General features: G+C 36.4%; 1 protein-coding gene across 1 annotated transcript in view; it reads right to left on the reverse strand.

Annotated features, from left to right (window-relative positions):
• Positions 1-24,302, reverse strand: part of rush (pleckstrin homology and FYVE domain containing family member rush hour) — a 226,074-nt gene that overhangs the window by 123,812 nt on the left and 77,960 nt on the right. The window lies entirely within an intron of this gene.

Consider the following 24,302-nt stretch of genomic DNA (forward strand, 5'->3'; position numbering starts at 1 on the left):
GCATGGTAAATGATTTCAACGGCCTGATATGGTTCTCTCATTATGCTATAAGAGGCTGAAATAGCATGAAAAGTATGATGTTTAGTCTCTAGATCAAAGTTCTCAGCCACCCATGGTACTAATGTTCAATAAGTCATAAACCGTTCATGAGAGGAATCATTTAACAAAAATGAAATAAATTGTTTTCCTCAAATTTAATTAACTACAAATTTCATTAAAATCCATCTGGCCAGAGTAATGGTCATGTGTTACATAAAGACAGAGATGAATAAATGATCTATATTGAAATCCAATAAGTGCTGAGGCATTTTATAAAACATTAAAAACATATGAAAGAAGATTTCAGTAAACTCACAAAAGAGTTGGTAACCCTCAATACGAAATGAAACCATTAGACAAATATGTACTATGTAAAACTGAATAAGCACTATTTTTCTTAATTGCAGAAGAGAATCAAATTCAGTTTCATTAGAGCACTAATAGAAAGGATTTTATAATTGCTTCATTCTACATGATTTTCCACTGCATTATTAGTTCTTCAGAGCATTGGATTTTTATCTATGTAGAGAGGAGATATAGAAGAGGGGATCATTTTTAAAGCTAAATAACTGAGAAATAACCTTTCAGAAATGCAGAAAACTGACCAGGGATTCTGACTTAATATCTAATCCTAACCTTCACATGGTGCATGCCGTTAGTATGTATCCACTAGGTACTGAACAAACGAGGATTGACTGGTAATTTCGGACTTAGCTAACCAAACTGTACTCTCTAATGGCTTAAACCACAAATGCATAAGATGCCAGCTGAGGCACTGCTGGTTAAACAAGGCGGCCCCTGCTGTTTTTGTCAGGGAACCAGTGCAAACAGTGAAAAGTCGGCTACTGGAACAATCTCCAATTTAACATCTAAAAGAAGAATAGGCGCAGTGTCTGAAGAACTGAAGATAGGATCATCATTATAAAGGAGTAATAATGAAAAGGAAATCAAACTTGAAAGATTGGAAAAGTACTAAGTGGACATAACTGAGACAAAAATACAACAAGTGAGATCTTACTAAATAATAAGTATAAGACGTTATATTTAGGTAATAATGACCAAAGAAAGGAAGGAGTAGCAATAGCATTCAACACTAAACATGAAGATAAACTTCTTCATTGGAAGGTGGTTTCAAATAGTGATGTGGGCACACTTCATAATGGAGAGAAATGGGCAATGAAACTTATTTGTATTGTCTATGGTCTCACAGAACATTCTTCTAAGGAAGAAGTGGGAGAATTTTAAGAGTAGTTAGAACAGGCAGCTGACAAAGAAAATGTTGTCCTTGTTGGAGATCTACACAGAAGAGCAGGAAATGAATCTCACCAGGCACATAGAAATATCTTGGGAAAATTTGGGGAAAAGGACAAGACTAATAATAATGGTAAGTATCTGCTCGATTTCTACTCAACATATAAACTGGTCATTATGTTCCAACATAAAGAGGCACACAAGTTCGTGCAGTGAGAAGGATGAAAAAATAAGAAAAGCCTCTTTGGCTATGTCATTGTTGATGGTGATACTTCATGCTGGTTCAAGATATAAGAGTGTACAGAGGATTTGAAATTGGAAGTAACCATTACTTAGTTTTAAGTAGGATAAAACTAAATATCACATTAAAAAGAACAGGATGTAAGAAAGTTTTAAAAAGAATTAAAGCTGAGCAGCTTTTATAGGTAAATTGTAGACTCAACTATACAAACATTATTTGAATAAAATTTGAAGCAGTTTAAAAACAGGAACCAAACCTTGGAGTCTCAGTGCCAAACTCTGAATAAGACATTGAATGATTCAGCTAAGTGATGAAGTTGTTTGTAAGAATAGAAAAATAAGAACCCCATGGTGGACACAGAGAGTTAATGAAGCAGGTTCTGAAAAAGAAGAGAGCATATCAAAAGTTCCTAGCAAATAGGCAGAGGCCCTAAAAGAATACAGAGAAAAATAGAGAGCTAAGCGATGTTTAAAAGTAGCAAAACAAAAGTCATGGGAAGACTTTGGTAAGATTATAGAAAATAAATATCAGAAAGGTGACAAATGTTCTGAAGACTATTGAAAAAGCTTAGAAATGGAGGAAGAAGTACTGTAAAAGAAATCAAATGATAAAGGTGACATGACATAAAAACTGAAGATAAGGATATTATATTAATAGATGTCTGGAGTAATTATTTTTAAAGACTTCAATGAAACAAGCAGTGACAGAACCATAGTAGAAATTTTTCAACATGAATGGAAACAAAGGTACATATCAATACTTGAGGTAGAAAAAGCTGTCAAACACTTGAAATGTGGAAAGGCAGTTGGAGTAGATGATATTCGACCAGAAATGCTCAAATATGGAGGTTAAAAGTTATGCGGTGGCTACACTGCGTAATTCAGAAAGCCTGGTAAGAGGATCAAATTCCGGATAACTGGAGTAGAGCTCTAATAGTTATCTATATAAAAAATGGAAGAAAGCTGAATATGAGAATTACAGAGGAATTTCTCTACTAAGTGTTCCAGGTAAGATTTATGCAAGCATACTTGAAAAGAGGTTGAGAAAGACTGTGGAAGATAGATAAGAACAAGCTGGATTCAGGCCAAATAAAGGTTGTCAAGATCAGATTTTCACTTTAAGACAAATAGTTGAGAAATTGTGAGAATATGACAAATATCTGTACTTAAGTTTTGTAGATCAGGAAAGGCAAATAACAAGATGCCCAGAGAAAGGCTTTTCACAAACACTACAATTATATGGTGTAAATGAAACATTATTGTAAAATCTCTCACGAAAAATTAAATTTTTTCGAGTTTGATTTTACAGAGGTTTCCACATACGTAAAATATGAAATTTTGTAGTAATATGTGGTAATTGTATGAATGGTAAATTTTACTGTAAAAGCGCACAAAAATAAGCTTATTAAGTTGAATGTAAAACAAAGGAAAGAGGACTAGCGGAGATTATAATGATGACTGTGCATAAACAAATGTTCACAAGATCTTGCAAACATAAAAATATGCACCCATGATATAGCATCTTGCACAGATGCCTGCCGTTGTGACATCACTATGCTGGCAGGTGATCCTGGCAACAATTACATGGTTACATAGATTGAGACAAGATATTTAAGAGGGCTCTCAGCAATATAGAATATAGAGGATTTAGAAGACTCTCACTGGTCACTATCGCTCTCCTTTCTGAGTTTTGGAGACTTCTGGTGCAGGTCCCTTTCAGTGGATGGAGTTCTGGTGGTAAAGGCAAGGCAGTATGGAACTCCAGCCAGATTGCAACGACGTGCTCGGAGCATACAACTATCTGTGGGCACAGCAGAAGACATCGGCAGTTCATTTCCTGTTTCGGAAGGAGAAATGTACCTAAATTTCCTGGCAACTGCAAGAGTGAAGAACTGCCATGTCGTCCAGTTAACAGTCGTATCCCAGGAAAGGGTTGCAAGGTTAAGCAAACCTAACTGAAGAATTGTTCATGTTAACTGAACTGTATCTGTAAAGGCTATTGTAAGTAAGCATAAATTTTGTTAATATTTTAAAAGCTTACTGTTAGAATTTATGAACGTAATGAAACTGCTTACAGGAAATTGTTAATAACAAGTTAAGTAAACAGTTATGGTCATGAAAGGAAACAAATATAAATTTTGTATATAGAATGAACGGAGATTAGTTAAGTTAGCACATAAGGTATAACTGTATGTTGTTACGACGTTGTTTTCTCTAAAAATCTTAATGTAACTTCCTTCCCTCTACTGTGATCTAACCCTTCCAGAATTTTCTAACCTTAAACTCCAAATCACCCTTTTGTAATTTCCCTATGAAAGTGAAAATTAGCCACCAACTAAGAGTGAATTCTCTAGATCTTCTTTCTGGGGCCGTCTCCTTTTCAGACACTGACAATTTGTTTTTTTAAGCTGTGCCAGTCAAAGTCCTAGGACAGAAGAATCCTTGTTCAGAGAGATCTTCCCAGAATCTTAATGCCTATTCTTTCTTACTAAAGTTCTACAGCGTTTGTAGAATTCTTAGCTTGCAGTCGTGACTCTAACGTTCTAAATTCCCCTTTCTTATCCCTTTTGCATAGGTTCAGATTTTATGAGTGGTAAGTTGGTCTCATGCTCAGACAACACTCAGGTTTACATAACAAAACATGTTTATTAGGATCTTAGAGTACTTACAATTAGATTCAAATACACACAAGAATTTAATCAATTGAACACTAAATTAAACTGGCGAATACAAGTGAACATTCTAATAAATAATCAACAACTCTAGCCTCTAAGTTAATCAATGATACATATAACATTCACAATACAAAATCAGATTCTATCTACAATTCTAGCTCCTCACATTAATTTGGTCACACACATGAGCTTTCAGACAAACAGTCCAATGAAAACACCAATAAATTGCTAAGCATATTAGTTATTCAAAGTTCCTTAAGTATTTGTCCATAATTTCCCTTTGACTAGAAACTGATTCGCCTTTCCTTCTAATACTATTGGAAAATAAGTAAGAAAGTTCTGCACGTTACCATCACTGTGTCTGATTACCATCTCCGCCTGGTCCATCTTCTTTTGTTGGATAAGACTCTGCACTTCCATCAGGTTGCGTCCACGTGGAGGGCATGTTGTTCATCCGATAAGGCCTTTCTCTGTACTCAGCGATGCTAACGTTCGTCTCAATCTTTTGCGGGTCACTATGGTCAGCGTTCCCACCTTTGGGAAATAACTTTCTGATGTCTCATTCTGGTAGGACGTCTATCGACGGCCCGGACATTCACGGGGAAGAGCTCGCTGTCCGACATCATAGCACTTTCTTCTATTGGTCAACAATCTCAGGTCCAAGCGAGAACAGGAACAAAACTCAAGAGAGAGGTTGAAGCTCGCGCAAATCCTCCTTTATTCTATCTCCGTTGCACCCTCTTTTTCGCTGCAGAGATCTTCACACGGCTCTTTCCCTTGTGCCCTTAAGCTGTTTCGTCATAACTCTTCTCCTCGAGGAGTGCGAGCTCAATTCACCTTCCGCATAAACCTTGGCCTCAGGCATTACGCTAAGCTGGGTGGCTAGCACGCGATCCTTGGACTTTTGTTTACACTGGATATACATTTCACATAGAATACATTTTGATTGCTACAACTTACAAAACGGAATTTCTATTTAGACAAACAAAATTCATTTTTCCTTTGTACTTCACATTAAAGTTATTCATTTATGCTCCCTTTTTACAATTTGTTTCCTTACTATAGTACAAGTATCTCTTAGTTGTTATTTTATTCTTGTTAAATCTTGAATGAAATAATTTTAATGAAAATTCCTCATTCGAGATCTAACAATGTTAAATAGTTAGATGAGTTAACAATATAAAGGTTTAAGCAAGTGTTATGTAAGAGAAAGTTAAGTGTATGTTGCACTTAATGCGTGTATGACTAGGTTGAGAAAGAGATTTTTTCCCTCTTACATTGTGATTTGTAGTTTCATACTAAGATCAAAATAAAATGTTTTGTTTGTAGAACTATCTTGCCTGACCTATTGTCAATGCATTATCATTAGTGTTCTGTCTCTTGACAGGTCCAATGGTATAACTCAGCAGATTCTCTTCCCCCAATTTCCTCTGTCTCTTGCTTCCCCCTTCATTTCCTGATATCTTCTTGTTCCCATTATATCATCAGGCATTATTAGTCGTCTTCTTCCTCTTGGTCGCTTTCCTTCAATTTTCCCTTCTATCATTCTTTTCAGTAGGCTGTTTCCTCTTAATACATGTCCTATCCAGAATCTGCGAACTTGTCTGATTAAAAATCGCCACAATTAGCTATAAGAGATTGTGTGTGTTAAATTTGATCTTGCCCGTGTTCAATAATTTAATTCTCAGGTCATACATACAAATTACAATGTCGCAGTCGTTAAATAAATAAATTTTTCTAATTGCATAGTTTGAGAGTTGGTAACCTGTTCATCATGGATAAACTAATAACAAAGGTCATTCACCAGCAGTGGGAACATAAAGAAGATTATAAGGGAATAACAGAGCAGATTATAGTTATGACTGAGTAAAGTACAAGTAACTTAGGCCTAAGGTGCACATGTAAAAGAATAACAAAGGCAGTTGATAGAAATACAAAGTTGATAATAGACGTAGAACATTAGAATGACACAGTCGACATCAATTAACAATTAAATTATAAACCGATATTATAATTTAGCATTATAACAGAGCAATACACAGTCTATATTTAAGTTGTAAGTCAAGAGTTAGAATTGAATGAAATACAGAAAGATGGTTTGATGTAAAATAAAATGTAAAACAAAGATGCACATTATCTCCACTCTTATTTATCATCTATATGGATCACGTTATAAAAGTAAGTGGCATTAAACCTGATTTTAGAATTTAACATGTCAAAATTAGTTCTTTGCTTTATGAAAATGATGTTGTACTTCGAAAAACATCCAGTGCAAATCTCCTGGATTCTCTAGCTGAAACTGAATAACAGCTGTAACAATTAACAATTTGGCATGAAAATCAGCAATAAAAAGACCAAAACTCTAAAAATAGGCAGGAATGTAGAAAACTTCAGCTGCATTCTAAATGGAGATCCCATAGAAGTAAAATATTTCAGCAATTTAGACACAGTGTGAAGATGTCAAGTTAAATGTGGAAATAGAAAACACCATTAGCAAAGCTGGTATGGTGGGTAGCCAGATGAATAAATTTATATGGAATAAGAGAGAAATTAGCCAAAACACAAAGCTAGCAGTATACAAGACAGTATTCAAACCAGTTTTAAGTCATGGATCTAAGAGTTGGGTTAGAAATAAAGCACTCAAAGACAAAAAAAAATCAGATATGAGGGTTCTGAGAAAAGTTAGAGGAGTGAACAGATAACATCCATGGCAGAATCATATTAAAAATGTAGATATTAAAAAAGGAACTTGACATTGTTAGCATTCCAGAATGTGTTAACAGAGCTAATCTCAAATGGTATGGCCACTTGAATAGAATGGGTGAGGAAAGATTAGCAAAACAGGTGCTTGATACCAAGATGGCAGGAAAGAAACACAGAGAAAGACCTAGGTCAACTGATTCAGTGGGAAGTGCCTTAGAAGTATGAAATGTTAGATATAATGTAAAAATAATCATAATTTAAAATTAAGAATCTTTTTACAATTGTTTATCTATGTTAGTATGCTATTAGTTTTGCTTTTGCAACACGTATGATTGGCACTTGCAATGTGCCCATTATTGGTATGAAATGTAAAGCATTTGAAATTGATGTACTTACTAAATTCTGATAGTTGTAATGGTTTCAATCTTCTTTATTGTAATTTAAAACTGTTAAGTGTTGAGATATTTGTTGTTCTTTGTAAAGACATTTGGGAAAACTTTGGGGTGACTGAAACAAAAAAGACCAAAACTGGTGAGATCTTTCTGAGCAATAAATACAAAATGTTATATTCAGGCAATGACAATCAAGGAAAAGAAGGAGTAGCCATAGTATTCAATACAAAATACGAGGCTAATCTTCTTGAATGGCAGTCAGTCTCAAGTAGAGTAATGTGGGCATTTATGAGAATGGGGAACTGGACAATGAGACTTATTTGTGCCTATGGTCCCACAGAAGGTTCTACTAAGGTAGAAGTGGAGGAATTTTTTGAGGCTTTAGAAAAAGCAACTGACACAATGAAAAATGAAAAGTTGGTCCTTGTTGGGGATCTAAATAGTAGAGTAGGAAATGATTGTGAGACATACAAAAATATTTTGGGAAAATTTGGAGAAAAGAGCAAAGCTAATAATAATGGCAAATATCTGTTGGATTTCTGCTCAGGACATGGACTGGTTATTACTAACACCATGTTCCAACATAAAAATGTGCACAAATTCACATGGAGAGAAGAGGCTAGGAAGAAGAAAAGTCTCATTGACTATGTTATTGTAAATAGTGATGTTTTCTCCCTGGTGCAGGACACCAGAGTGTACAGAGGATTTGAAATTGGAAGTGATCACTATTTAGTCTTGAGCAGGATAAAATTGAATTTCATATTGAAAAGAATAACATGTAAGAAAGTTTTAAAGCGAATAAAAGTTGAGCAGCTCTCAGATGTGAACTGTAGACTAAAATACAGAAATATTATTGAAAAGAAAATGAAAGAGTTTGAGAACAGGAATCAAACCTTGGAGATTCAGTGGCAAACTCTGAAGGAAACATTGATTGATTCTGCCAGAGAGGCATGTGGTGAGGTTGTGTGCAAGGATAAAAAAATCAGAACTCCCTGGTGGAAACAGGAAGTTAAAGAGGCAGTGAAGGAAAAGAAGAAAGCATATCAAAAGTTCCTGGCAAATAAGTCAGCTTTTACTCTTACAGAATACAGAGACAGTGTGTAAAACTAGCTAAAGTGTAAGAAAACTAAACAGTGTGTAAAACTAACTAAACAAAAGTCATGGGAGGACTTTGGCAAGAATATAGAAAATAAATATCAAGAAGGTGGCAAAATATTCTGGAGGTTGTTGAAGAAGCTTAGGAATGGAGGAAAGAGTGCCGTAAAAGGAATTAGAGATGATAAAGGTGAAATGAAAACAGGAGAAAAAGATATCCTTGAAGTATGGAGTAATTACTTTGAAAAACTGCTAAATGAAACAAGCAGTGATGACAGCACAGTGATAAAAAACACTGACCAGGCATGCAGTCAGGAATACATATCCATACTTGAAGTAGAAAAAGCCATCAAAGGCTTGAAATGTGGAAAGGCAGCAGGAGTAGATGATATTCGACCAGAAATGCTGAAGTATGGTGGTATAAGAGTCTTACAGTGGCTGCACTGCATAGTTCAGAAAGCCTGGACAGAGGGACGAATTCCCGATGATTGGAGTAGAGCTCTCATAGTACCCATATATAAAAAGGGAAATAAAACTGAATGTGAGAATTACAGAGGTATTTCCCTACTGAGTGTTCCTGGCAAGATCTATGCAAGTATACTTGAGAAACGGTTGAGAAGAATTGTGGAAGAAAAGCTTGGTGAAGAACAAGCTGGATTTAGGCCAAATAGAGGCTGTCAGGGTCAGATCTTCACTTTACGACAAATAGTCGAGAAAGCATGGGAATATAACAAAGATCTGTATTTAAGTTTTGTCGATTTGGAAAAGGCATATGACAAGGTGCCAAGAGAGAAGCTATTCAATACGCTGCAGTTATATGGTGTCAATGGGGCATTATATCAAGCAATACTTAGTCTTTATTTGAGTTGTGAGTCAGCAATTAGAATTGAAGGAAGTACAGGAAGATGGTTTAATGTTAAATCTGGTGTGAGACAAGGATGTACATTATCCCCTCTGTTATTCATTATCTATATGGATCACATTATGAAGGAAAGTGGTATTAAACCTGATATCAAAATTGGAGATGTTAATGTCAGCTCTTTGCTTTATGCGGATGATGTTATACTTCTAAATAAATCCGCTACAAGTCTGCAAGATTCTCTGACTAAATTGAATAGCTGTTGTAATAGATATGGTATGAAGGTCAGCAATAAAAAGACAAAGACAATGAAAATAGGCAGAATCATTGAAAATGTCAACTGTGTTGTGAATGGAGAACCTGTGGAACAAGTAAAACATTTCAGCTACTTAGGCACAATTTTTACTGAAGATGGTAAACTAAATATAGAAATAGACAACAGAATCAGCAAAGCTGGTATCGTGGGAAGTCAATTAAATAAATTCATATGGAATAAGAAAGAAATTAGTCGGAACACTAAATTAGCTGTATACAAGACTGTGTTCAAACCAATTTTAACTTATGGATCTGAGAGCTGGGTCAGAAGTAAAACACTTGACCAAAGACTAGAGACCGCAGATATGAGAGTCCTGAGAAAGATTAGAGGAATGAACAGATGGCATCAATGGCAATATCATATTAAAAATGAGGATATTAGGAAAGAACTTGACATTGTCAGCATCCAGGAATGCATTAGCAGAGCTAATCTCAGGTGGTATGGTCACTTAAATAGAATGGGAGAGGAAAGATTAGCAAAACAAGTGTTCTCTGCCAGGTTGGCAGGAAAACGACCCAGAGGAAGACCAAAATATAGGTGGATTGATACGGTACAAAGTGCCTTAGACGATAGAAATATAAGATCTGATAATGTTGGAGTCTTGACAAGTAACAGACTGATTTGGAGGAAAATTGTAGATAGGAAGTTAGTAATGATGTAATTTTTTCATGTAGTACTGTCATATCCTGTACACCCCTTGAGGGTACATGGCAGGAATTTGATGATGATGATGTAAAGACATTCTCTTTTTCACTAACAATGTGTCAGCCATTACTATCTAATCTCTCACTTGCCATTTGCATGAAGTGCACATGCTAAACAAAGAGAGTGATGGGTAATTGACAGTTGACTGAGAGAGCCTTCAGCACCAGGGTAATGAGGAAAACAAGAAGGGAGAAAATGGGATATTTGAGATCAGCAACCAGAGAATGTTTTTAGGATGCTTTTAAGAAAACATGAATCTGGAATATATAACAGAAGATTCCAAAAAAGAATCATAGCAAAGTGGATCCTTGAACTGAGAGAGTTAAGAAGACAGCATCTCAATTCTTCCAGTTCAAGTCTGTCTCAATGCTGTCTATGTGCCATAGATAGAATTCACTGTTTATGCACTTGCCACTCTCAGGCAATGTATTCCAATCATCTGCCACTATCCATGCAAAAAACCTACTTCCTCCTTATATAGCTTACAGCTCTCTTTCTATGAAAAACCTCATCAACACTGATCTGGTAATAACCTTTTACCAGAATATTTGTCTCAATACTATTCTCTCCTCCTATTCACTAAATTGAAACTTGAATTCCTTCAATCTGTCTTCATACTAAACATTCTAGAGACCAGCAACCATTTTAATCAATTGTCTTTAGACTCTTTCCAATATCTTTTCATCCTTTTGAAACCAGGTAACCAAATCAGTGCAATATAATCCATGAGGCTTGATCCAAACCTTATACAATGGAACCATAACATCCTAACTTCTACAAGTCGACATAGCAGCAAGGATGATTTATGTTTCACATCCATGTTATCATAATAGTATCCAAATGGTATTTCAATTAAACATCAATGTATCTATAGATGTGTAAGCATTAAGACCAGTATAGTGGTTAAAGGTAGGTCATTTTTAACAGTTGACTTATGTTTTGCAACAAGGTGAGAAAAGAATCAGACAAGTGATATGCACAAACAGTAGTATATTTAGATTTTGCAAAAACCTTTAATACAATGTCACATGACAAGTTGGTAATTAAACTGGGACAGATTAGGTTAAATAACAGATTAAAAAGTGTTGTTTATTGGGAAGTAGAGGAGAAAAATCAGTAGTGGTTTGCAGCAACAATCTGTTGAAGGATCAGTGTTGTTTAACTCATGGGCTAATGATATTGGGAGATGTTTAAATCGGAATATGAAGTTATATGCAGATAGCAACCATGAACTAAGTAGTAGAAAAGACGCTGTGGTTACAGGAGGATTTATAAAGCATGTATGAGTGGAAAAGTAAGTGTAGCTTTCATTTCAATGTGGTGAAGTGTAAGGTTTTAAAATTCTGAAGGCAAAGACAGGATGCACAATATACATAGAGATAAGGGATCTAGGATAACAGTGGACAATAATCTGAAATTCAGAAATCAAACTGCTAGAACTGTAAGGATATCACAACGGATTGATTGATATGCAATGACAAAGAGGACAGTGATCTTTTTAAGATTATGACCATACCTGAATCAGGAAGTATATGGAATTGTTTGTTTTCTTATATGATAATTATTATAAATGTATTTAATCATCTATTTTACCAAAATGATAAGAAGGTTCATCTATGGGAAACACTATCATTGCTCTGAGACTCAAGTATTAAGTCATTTCAAAGAAATCTATATTCATTATTATAGCTGAAGTCAGTAATTACTGTGAGTATATCCAAAACCAATTTCATAAATTGCTTTATGCATATAAAAATTCACTGAAGAAAATTAGTTTTGGTTTTCAGAATTGCTCCGCTCCACTGTCAATAATGGTAAGTGCTAACAGCACACACTATATAACCATTTATAGATTCATTAATTCTCAGCCAAAACTATTGTTCACAATACTTTACACATATACATTACAATAAATATTTATAAATAAAAGAATTAATGGAACATGTATTTTACTTTTATAATTAATCAAGAAATATACAGATTACTGCATGCAGATCTGGTTACTTGGTTTTCAAATGAAATAGGATAAACTGAAAAGAGGTCCAGAGAAGTGACAAAGGTATGATGTTAGATACGATGACAGATGGAAGGAATACCATTTGCAGAGCACGATGGACAGGCAGAGAAGGGGTAATATGATCATAACACAAGTTTGTAGAGAACAAGAGAGCCATTCCTGGAAGCTGAAATTTGTATGAACAGTATAAATTTCTCAAAATGAGCAATTCCATAGATCTGATGATTATATTTATTCCAATACCATACAAGGTAATTATTCTTTATAATTCAGTCAAAATCAGTATTGTATTTGTGTATGATTAAAAGCAAATTAACATGCAACTGCACTTTGTATATGTTACTCTCCAAAGGAATTCGATATGCAGCAGATGTTGATTTATTGCTTACAAAATATCTGGGGGGGGGGGAGATCAACAAAGATATGCTGCACATTAAACTGTAAATGTAGTACCAAGTTCTAGTTACAGAGTAGCATGTGTTGCAATTAAAAACTGGAAGCTTGGATGGTTTCACATCAACAGCAAGCCTTAAGTTTCTTTTCCTCAACTTCCAGTCTAAAGGTACTAAAGGTTGAACAACATGCATATGGAGTTACATAAAACAATTTTTTTTCAGAAAACTAATCACCTTACAAAACTGGCAGGGGATGGCAGTATCAACCATTCTCCATGCAAAGAACCTGCTCTTTATGCTCTTGCTAATATCCTGCTTAGATAATTTCCAGGGATGGCCCCTTGTTCTACTCCCTCTCCCATTCTATGAAAAAGTTCTTTCATATTAATCCAGGTAACCCTTACCAACTTAAATGGACCTCAATCATATCCTCCTCTCCTCTTCATATTCACAAGGCTTTGCAAATTGCATTTCCTCAATATTTCTTCATCTCCTATATCCCAAAGACCAGTTATCACCTTAGTCTTCTCTGGACTCTAAAATATATTCTTATCACTATGAAAACCGGGGTCCAAGTCTGTGTATAATAATGAGGCCTGATCAAGGCATTATACAATGGAACCATAACCACTTTATTTCTGCATGTTCAGGTCCTATATCACATCATTGCCATAATCGGATGTAATGACTTCACAACTTGTGCAATGTGACCTCTGCACTTCAGATTCTTGTCCACCACCACTCCCAGGTCTCATCTCCTCAACCTGCTCCAAAATTTCCCTGTGAAGTGTATATTTTGCATTGTATTGTTGCCTACCAATACTTCAGAACCTTACACCTTTAGCAACATCGAACAAAAAGTTCCAAACATGCAATCTACTCGAGTCCTCCTGTAAAGCTACATCAGGTAGATTTCCTCATCACCCTCACATCCACAGTTTTGCTTCATCTGCAAACAGCTGTATATCTGTAGTTAAATCCATCCCAATATTATTAAAATACAGGTTAAATAGCAACTGTTCCAAAACAAACCCCTCTGGCACACCACTAGTGACTTTCCTCTTCTGGAAAGTTTTTCAAAAGCCTTTACAAAATCTAAGTATACCACTTATTCATAATAGCACTTCACAGTATAAACATCAAGAGAGGAAAAAATACATTTATTGAACTTAAATCATTTGCTGGTTTTCAACCCAACATCTTCAAAGCACAAATTATAAGTATAATAAACATACAGCACTGAACTAAATTATTATAGAAAACAATTCAAACTGTAAACTAAACAGAACTAATGTCCTTACATGGCACCCTCCAATAGTCTGATAACCATAAAGTTAACTTGGAGAAGTCAAATTATCGGGTCTCAAAATGGCTGCCTTCCTGATCTTTGACAAATTAACACAACTATACTTGTTGATGTTGGGAGAGTGTTTTCTAACATGCTGATTCTAAAAATAGAATCTCAGAGCTAAAGTTTTTTTTTTTTTTTTTTTTTTTTTCCTGATGTACTTTTAATATAAAGGTTTCTATGTAATGATGTTGCCTTCCATCTAATTGTACATGAAGGAGTATCCAGAGCAAGATCAGCCAATCTTAACTTGCCATACAGATGTTAACTGACCTACCAGCATGTTCAAAATAGGCTAAACTACAGGTAGAAAGAACTTTGTACACTCCAGATTCCTCAGATACTGTACATGGATGAAGGTAGCTAACTGAATGAGAGGTTGTTTGAAAGTGGTACAGAGATCATATTTGCAGAGAACTTTGACTATTTTTTCTGATATACTCTTAATATATGGGATAGGAATAGTTTTGCTGCAATCCTGTGTGTTGGTTGCAGGAGGGATGGGGGAGCATTCAGTGTTATATCTATTTTATACAGGCTGTAGTCACTGGCTAAAAAGATGCAGAGGTCCCTGAGCTCAGTTTCAAGGGCTGTCCCATTTGAACAAATAGCCCTGCCCAGTGAATAAGCGTTTTCAGGATGTCATACAGTTGGGAAGGGTGGAGGCGGTGTGACTACTTATACACTTTCCTGTATGAGAAAAAGGATCCTTTCCTATAAAGGGAAAAAGATAATAAGCCGTTATCAAGCAAGTAATGTAGGTGATTTAAGTAAAATTTGTACAATTAGAAATTTTTTCTATAGTCCTTTCAGGATCATTTGCATTCAGGCCGAATTCACTTAAGTAGGGATCTGTCTGTAATTATTATAAATTATTAATATATTATTATTATTATTATTATTACGGGTATCTCCATGGAGTCAGTAGACTCATCGCGGGAGACCCAAACTAGCAAAACAATATCTGTCATATCTCTTCTTGAATTCATTTACAGACGAAGAGCTCACAACTAAGTCAGGCAATGAATTCCACTCATTCACCACCCTCCAGGCAAAAAACCTTGTTCTGACACCTTTGTTAACCACACTCTTCTTTAATTTCCAGAGATGACCTCTTGTTCTTCCATCACTATCACACAGCTGAAACATTTCCCCTGCATCAATCCTATAAAAACCTTTTAGTAATTTGAATGTTTCTATCATATCCCCTCTTCTTCGCCTATCAACCAATCTCTGCAATCCACAAGCTCTCAATCTATCAATGTAGGGAGTATTTTTTATATCACTCACCAACTTGGTCACTCTTCTCTGAACCCTCTCCACAGCCTCCTGATCTCCAAGGAATCCAGGTGACCAGACCTGAGCACAGTAATCCAAATGTGGAAGTATCAATGCTTTATAAAGGGGAATAATAACCTCTTTATCTCTAGATGTCAGTGTGTTCCTCAACAACCAAGTAATCCTATGTGCAATCTTGGACACCTTAGCAATGTGTCCTCTGAACTTCATCTCCCTATCTACCAATACCCCTAAGTCCCTAGCCTCATCAATCTCTTGGAGTACCTTTCCATCGATGTAGTACACAGCTGGTAATCTTTTAATCCCAAAATGCATGACTTTACACTTTTCCACATTGAACTGACATCCATTTTCTTTTGCCCATTTTACCAGCTCATTTAAATCCTCCTGCAAACTTTCAACATCAGCTTGATTTTTTATTGCACTACACAACTTTGCATCATCAGCAAACAACTGAATATCTCCCTTTAAGCCGTTTCCTATATCATTTATATACAAATTAAACAACATTGGCCCAAGCACAGAGCCCTGAGGTACACCACTGGTCACCTGCCTCATTCTGGACTCGGCTCCTCCATACACCACCTTATGGTATCTCTCCCTGAGCCATTCTCCTATCCATATCACCAATTTAATATCCATTCCCATCTGCTCCAATTTGCGTAACAGTGTTCTATGGGGTATCCTGTCAAAAGCCTTAGCAAAATCCAGAAGTACCACTGTGTAGCCAGTTCCTTTGTCCAACTCGGATGTTATTCTATTATGAATAGTTAATAGATTGCTAAGGCAGGATCTACCTTTAACAAAACCATGTTGGCCTCTATAGAGTATCATATCCTGATCCACCCATTCTTGAATTTTGTCTTTAACCAATTTTTCCAATACTTTTACCACTACTCCTGAGATGGTGATTGGTCTGTAATTCAATACCGCAGTTTTAGAGCCACCCTTATGCAAAGGAACCACTTTGCCTAACTTCCACTCCCTAGGGACCATACCAGAGTTCAAACTTAAATTAAATATCCAGGTAAGAGGGGTTGACAATTCATTTGCACATTCACGCAACACCCGAGCTGATATTCCATCTAAGCCTACCGCAGTGTTTGCATTTAAGTTTTGCAATATATTTAATACCTCTGATTCTTTAGCTTCAATTCTCACATTAGGTATTGCTATAGGTATAGAGATATCCTCACTTGGGTGATAGACTTTTGAGAAGTGATCACACAGTAACTCGACTATTACGTCTGATTTTGTCACCTCAATACCATCAGCACCCACTAAGGTTATCCTTCCGAAGTCATTCTTCCTCTTACTTGCCACATAGCGGAAGAACTCTTTGGGATTACCCTTGATCTCTTTGGCTAAGGTCTTCTCATAATCTGATTTAGCTTTTCTTACTATGCTGGTAACCTTCCTAGCTTGAGCCTTGTACTGCTCATGGGTGTCCTGATCGCCCTTCTCCTTGTAAATTCTCCATAACATTTCCTTTTTTTGCAGTTCAAGCTTGATACTACTGCTCATCCATCTAATGCCTGCCTTGTTTGACCTCCTGACCATAGGGACACAATCTGATATTGCTTTCCTCAGATACCCGCTGATTTTATCCCAAGCACTGCTAACATCTTTCCCTTGCAATATGTTTTGCCATGGGATGGCTGCAAGCTCACTCCGAAGCTTGTTATAATTGCCTAACCTGTAGTTCCTTACATACCCCTTCTTAATAGAAAAATCCACAGATTTTGCAACCTCCCAAGTCAATACCAGATGATCGCTTTTCACCAACTGGAGGTAACGAGGACACCTTACTTATGCATATAACCTCTGAACCAATAACCAGGTCCAACACTCTCACACCACGTGTCCCTTCAGTTACGTGCTGTTTCAAGTAATTATCTCGTAGAAGATGTATGAACTCCATTTCCTTTTTGCTACGTGATATTTCCTCCTTCCAATTGATATCACCATAATTAAAATCCCCCATAATAATCACTAAGCCTTCACTCATTGCACTAAGTTGCTGATGCATGAATTCAATATCTTCCCCCGTACTCCCTGGCCTATAGCAGCATCCAACTGTATATTTGGTTGCGTTGGTCACTATTTCGCACCAGACTGCCTCAAATGAACTCTCATTCACATGTCTATCATCATGATATACTACTTTCTTTGGCTGCAACACATCAGCTATCATCAACAGTACTCCTCCTCCTGTTCTATCTTCTCTATCCTCCCTGAAAATACTGTACCCTTCACATTCAATTCCAGTGACCACATCTTCTGCTGACAGCCAAGTTTCACTAATGCCTACAACTTTTGGTGAGATTTCACTGACTAATGCCAAAAATTCTTCTCTCTTATTTCGAATGCTTCTAGCATTGGTATACAAAAATTGCAGATTCCCTCTAGATCTTGTACTGGCTTTAGAACTGATATATAAGTCACTAACTACCGTAGTCCTATGCCGATTTTTATCCCCTCTCTTCTGCAATTTATTCTGCCTATAAGGATCAATAAATACACAATCAGTGCTAAAGTTTCTCTCTCTTACACTCAACCTTTTCAATATTAGTTTCCCTGCCCAATAACTTCAACCTGTTCAGAAAACAATAACTCCTTCAATCGCTTATGTCCTTCCATGTTAAGATGCAGTCCATCTCTAGCATACAACTGCCTTTTTCCTTCAAACACACTCCAAACATCAACAAACTCCAGACCTCTTTTTCTGCACATTCTTGCAATCATATCATTCATTATCATTGCTCGTCTACTTAACTCATAATTGTCAAAACGAGGCAGCACGCACACTATTCTCCCATTGACACTTTTCCTCTTCACAATATCTAATAATGTTCTTAAATCTTTTCCTACCCGATTTATACTACCTCTCAGGTCATTCGTACCCACCATAACTATCATCTTGTCTGTTTCATGCCCTCTCTTTATCGCTAAAGCCACTCTTTCTATTGTCCCATCAGCCCAGCACTCCTCATGCATACCACTCTCCATACCCTTAATCATAGAATCACCATATATTTTACCACTCTTAACTTCATTCAAGTCCACACTCATGGACTCATTCTCTACACTATTCAGCATGACTCTCCCAGCTTCATTACTCAACTCTCTATTACTTACCCCCCCACTCTCACTACATCTCATTTCTTCTAGGCCACTTGTGGTTTTATTATGTTGACTCCCAATCACTCCCATACTATTTATTACTGAATCATTCAAAGACTCACCCATATGTAACCCTGTTCTAGTTACTTCAGCTAAAGTAATCTCTATAGTCCTAATTTCTCTGTTTAACACATTAAACTCAGCTTTAACTTCCAGAATCTCCTTACCGATCACTTCCACTTCCTCATGAAGAAGATGAAGGTCATTTTTCATTTTCATAAACTCCCGCCGAAGTTCTTCCGCTACGGTCCCGATGTCTGCTTCCATTCCTAAACGCTCCAGCCTATCCCGACACTTCTCACATACGTCGACATTTTCTTTCTTCTCATTTTGCCAGACCGACCACAGATCCTTCACATTTTTCGGTGCAGTTTCCGCAAAGCATCCATTGCGAAAAATCTAACGCTGAGCCAGCCTTTCGTGTAGTAGTAGAAGTCCTGCGCGCCGCTGACGTACGTTTCTTGTTGGACGCCATCTTTACACGTTGTTATAGTGAAACAAACGGCAGTGAAAACACAATATATACAACACAGTTCTAAACAATAATACCACTGAAGGACACTTGTTTCTAACCGATGCACAATTGCAGCATAATTTGTGACAAAAAGCCACACTATATTTAACTTTAAAAACACGTTTTCTAGACTAGCTAAACTCGACCACCACATTTACCAAGGACACTAGCGCCACCTTATTTAAATGAATGACAATATTTAACATGTATGTTTCACTGCATAATATACTATATTATTATGATAGAAAGTGACACATTCCTAATGGTGGATAGTCAATTTTCCAATTTAGACACTCTGGTTTGAATCCCAAGGCATGGATGTTGTGTCAATGAATATTTTTACATCTTAGATATTGTTGGAAGTTTTTCCACTTGGTTATACTATAAACTAAAGATGCTAAGAAATTATATTCTTGGTTTAATCCTTTATCCAAGTGTAAGCACATGAAGTTTACGCCTGAACTATTTTCAGGACTGAACAGTTCGTATAAAGTAGCTGACTTCACATTCTACCCCATTTTAGTCTTTCTACCACCAAATCCTTTCTTTTAAAGTTACATGGTGATCAGCATTAATTTTGACAAAATTATAGAGACTACCAGCATGTTAAGAATAATTACTTTAATTTCCTGATGTTTAGACCTTCATTTTAAGGTAATCTGAAACAAGCGTGCGTGCACACACACACAGGCAAGCTTCATTACAATTTGAACAGCACGCCAAAGTGACATTCATACGATCAACTATTATTCTACTGGCCTGACCTCTAGTGGGAAAAAATGAATTCCTATCCCTGAAGTTCAAGAATGGGAGTGGATCAGGATATGATACTCTATCGGAACCAACATACTTTTGTTAAAGGTCGACCTTCTCTTAGCAATTTATTAACTTTTTATAACAGAATGACATCTGAGTTGGACAAAGGAAATGGCTACACAGTTGTACTTCTAGATTTTGCTAAGGCTTTTGACAGGGTACCCCATGGAATACTGTTGCGCAAATTGGAGCAGATGGGGATGGATACTAAACTGGTAATATGGATAGGAGAATGGCTCGGGGAGAGATACCAGAAGCTGGTGTATGGAGGAGCAGAGTCCAGGATGAGAGGCAGATGAGCAGTGGTGTGCCTCAGGGCTCTGTACCTGGGCCATTGTTGTTTCATTTGTACATAAATAATATATGAAATGGCTTAAAGGGAGATATTCAGTTGTTTGCTGATGATGTAAAGTTGGGTAGCACAATAAAAAATCAAGCTGATGTTGAGAGTTTGCAGGCTAATTTAAATAAGCTGGCAAAATGGGCAAAAGGTAATGGATGTTAGTTCAATGTGGAAAAGTGTAAAGTTATGCATTTTGGGATTAAAAGATTACCAGCTATGTACTACACTGATGGAACGGTACTCTAAGAGAATGATTAGGCTAGGGACTTAGGGGTGTTGGTAGATCGGGAGATGAAGTTCAGGGGACACATTGCTAAGGTGTCCAAGATTGCACATAGGATTACTTGTTTATTGAGGAACACACTAACATCCAGAGATAAAGAGGTTATTATTCTCCTTTATAAAGCATTGATACTTCCACATCTGGATTACTGTGCTCAGGTCTGGTCACCTGGATTCCTTGGAGATGAGGAGGTTGTGAAGAGGGTTCAGAGGAGAGTGACTAAGTTGGTGAGTGATGTAAAAAATGCTCCCTACATTGATAGATTGAGAGCTTGTGGACTGCAGAGGTTGGTTGATAGATGGAGAAGGGGAGATGATAGAAACATTTAAATTACTAAAAGGATTTTATAAGATTGATTCAGGGGAAATATTTCAGCTGTGTGATAGTGATGGAAGAACAAGAGGTCATCTCTGGAAATTAAGGAAAAGTATGGTTAACAAGGGTGTGAGAACGAGGTTTATTGCTTGGAGGGTGGTGAATGAGTGGAATGCATTGCCTGACTCAGTTGTGAGTTCTTCATCTGTAAATAAATTCAAGAAGAGATATGATAGATATTGTTTTGATAGTTTGGGTCTCCTGCAATGAGTCTACTGACTCCATGGAGATACCCGTAATAATAATAATAATAATAAATAATAATAATAAAAAGTTTGAGAAACTTAACCTGAACTGTTTTAATTAGTTCAATAATAAAATTAGACTGGGATATATTGGCCGAAGATTTTAATAACAAATTAAGCCAACTAGTTTCACCAATTTGACTGTTGGCTTCATCTGGGCATACATAAGGTGTAAAAAAACAGCTTAAAACAGGTCAAGAAAGAAACATAAACAAGTACTAAACATTATACAAATTCAAAAGATGCGTTAGTTACATCAAACGTATGGAGCGTCTGTGATGTCAGACATTGTTATGCAAGTGTGTTCTGTAATTTGCAGCAAAGTTAAATTCTGGTGTGCTAAGTGATCTTATGAAGGACTTCCATATGTAAGCAAGGATTATCCCTTAGTTCCTATTGAGGCTGCCTTTTGAATGGATTACCATACTAGCTTCTTTGAAGTTTCGGTTACGAAAGTCTTCCTCTAAATATGGCATAGAACTTTTGTCCCATTCAATGTTATGATTGGTATTCGAGAAATGAAGGGCTAACCCAGAATTATCTTTTCTGTTATTATTAATGTCTCCGATGTGTTCTTTTTTCCTTATTTCCAAACTTCTGAAAGTTTGTCCTATGTAATTTAAACCACATGAACAATGGATGTTGTAAATGCCAGGATGTTTGAAGAAAGCATTGTTATGCTTTGGTGATCTTAACAAGTTGCAGACTGTCTTAATTGGTTTGAAAGTTACTCTTATTTCATATGGTTTGAGAAGTGTTGCAATCTTCTGTGAGACTGTCCCAGGTGTCATGTCACTACTTTCTTTATATTACTTTATATTTTATTTTATCTTTGCCTTGCTACACTTAAGATTTTAATATCTTTTTTCTATCTTAACTAACCTCAAGATCTAAATCAATTCTTGCCTATCGTGCACTATGTAGAAAGGCGGTCTAAAATTCTGGCAGATTCCTAGATTATTCACATGTATCTCTTAAATGATAAAGGTTCTTTCTTAGTTAGAAGCAAACCCTTAATGATTACTATCTGAGATTGTCTCCTGATCAGATACTGGCAAATTTATTTGATATGCTGCACCAGCCAATATCTTAGGATAGAAGGGATTCTTATCCAAGGAGACCTTCCCAGACTATTATACAGAGGTGAAGAATCTAACACTAAATCTTATTAACAATATACTCTACTTCAGCTATGTTTAACTTAGTCTGCAATCATGGCTTCTAGAATATCATATTTATCTCCCCCCCCCACTTTGGTTCTAGTTTATGAGTGGTAAATTGAATTCATATCTCAGGTCAAGGTCAGGTATAAAATACAAAGCATGTTTATTCAGATCTTAAACTTTACACAATCAGATATATCATACACTCAGTCAATTCATTATCGCTACACATTAAATTAGATAAAATCAACTAAAACTCAATTGGATATGATCATTAACTCGATCTATGAGATTAATCATTAATACACACAACATGCTAGTCTTAAATTCTATCCACTCTAAATTTCTCTAAGTTTCGATAATCTCTCTCATTAAATATTCATCTATAATCTTTTCAGATAAATTATCCAGTGGAGACAGGCCACTATCAAATATGATAATTATCTAAGAGTTCTCTATAAATTGTCCATGCTCAACAGTTACACAACACTTTCCCTTTACTCTAATTGGGGAGATTATAACAAAATTCTATACATTAACATCTCTTGGCAGGATTACCAGATCCGTCTATTCTGTTCACTGTTTTGTCTAGCACAGCTCGATCCTTCTTTTGGCTCTTGTCCATGTGGTGGTTCGTGGTGGTTCATGGTGGTCGCCCTGTTAGGCTTTACCGTGCGACGGGCTGTGTGTCCATGTCTCTCTGGATCTGTTGCCAGTCATTCTTGCCAGTGGTACCGATTCGATAGTTGCTTTCTGATATTTCACTCCGAGGAGATGTACAGCCAAGGGGCTAGGACTATAGGTGCCAACATCTAATGTCCCCGTATGGTCCGGAATCCATCAGGTACCAGAAGAGGTCAGGAATGAGCAGGTCCGAAGAAGAAAAAAGAGCCTCGAAAAAAGGGTGCAAACCCCTTTTATTCTCTATCCTTGGCGCCCTCTTTTTGCTACGATTTTTCCCACACGTCACTCGTCCTCCATGCCCGTGAGGATAATCCGTTACACTGGTTCTCCTCGTGCAGCATTCTTTTCCAGGAAAGCGAACTAGCGCCGCTTTCCGTGAAATCTCTTGCCTTAAGCCATACGTTCAACCAAACGGCTCGCAAGCGAACTTTAGACTTTTGTTTAAATCTCGTTCAGTTATTCACTTTACATAGAATACCCCTTTATAACTATATTCAGCACTAAAATTCTTCACTTGATTTTGAATAAACAAGATTGCTTTTATAACTCTACATCAAAGTATTTACAGCCCTACATACAGTTATTATTTATTTCTTTTTCTGCTCAAGTAGTACAAGTTTTCTCTATGTTGACCTATTAGACTTGTTAAATCTTGAATGAATAATTTCTTATAACGTTTCTCCATTCAAGATCTAACACCAGCATAAGGAATGGCAATGGAAGATTTGTATTGAGTTTCCTTCGGTTGCTGTTGGGAGGGGTTGGAGAAAAGTATCTTTTGAATTAAATTTTTTGGATAGCTGTTGTCTTTCAGGGTTTCTGATACATGAGTTGATTCAGCCTTGAGAGTTTTCTCTTCTGTTATGCAGTAGCTCTATTTTTGAGCATATGTATGATACTCAACTTTTGAGATATATGGTGTGAAGAAGAAAAGTACAGATACCAGCCGGTGTGAGTCGGTTTGCAATAAACCGTTAGGTTAATATGTCTATCCACTTGTTTTGTAATTAAGGTATCTAAAAACAGTAATTTTCTATCTCTCTCAATTTCTAAGGTGAACTTTATTTTTTAATGGAAAGAGTTTATCTTAGTTAAGAAATCAAAAAGTGTCGCTTCTGTTTCTCCATATAATGAAAATATCGTCGACACATCTCCACCCAACAACTGGTTTTGGGTCTAATTGTGAAAGAATGTCTTTTTCAAGACATTCCATGAATAGGTCTGAACAAGGGGGGGGGGGATAGAGGGGCTACCCCGGCTAATTGTATATCATTCCATTACATTTGAAGAAATCTGATTTTAGACAATGTCTGAAAAGAAAAGTAATATCTTGAGGATATAGGTTGTCTAAATGTTGATGAC

The sequence above is a fragment of the Typopeltis vanoorti genome, chromosome 20, assembly GCF_054136105.1.
Source record: "Typopeltis vanoorti isolate ZY-2024b chromosome 20, IOZ_Tvanoo_1.0, whole genome shotgun sequence".
NCBI classification, from domain to species: domain Eukaryota; kingdom Metazoa; phylum Arthropoda; class Arachnida; order Uropygi; family Thelyphonidae; genus Typopeltis; species Typopeltis vanoorti.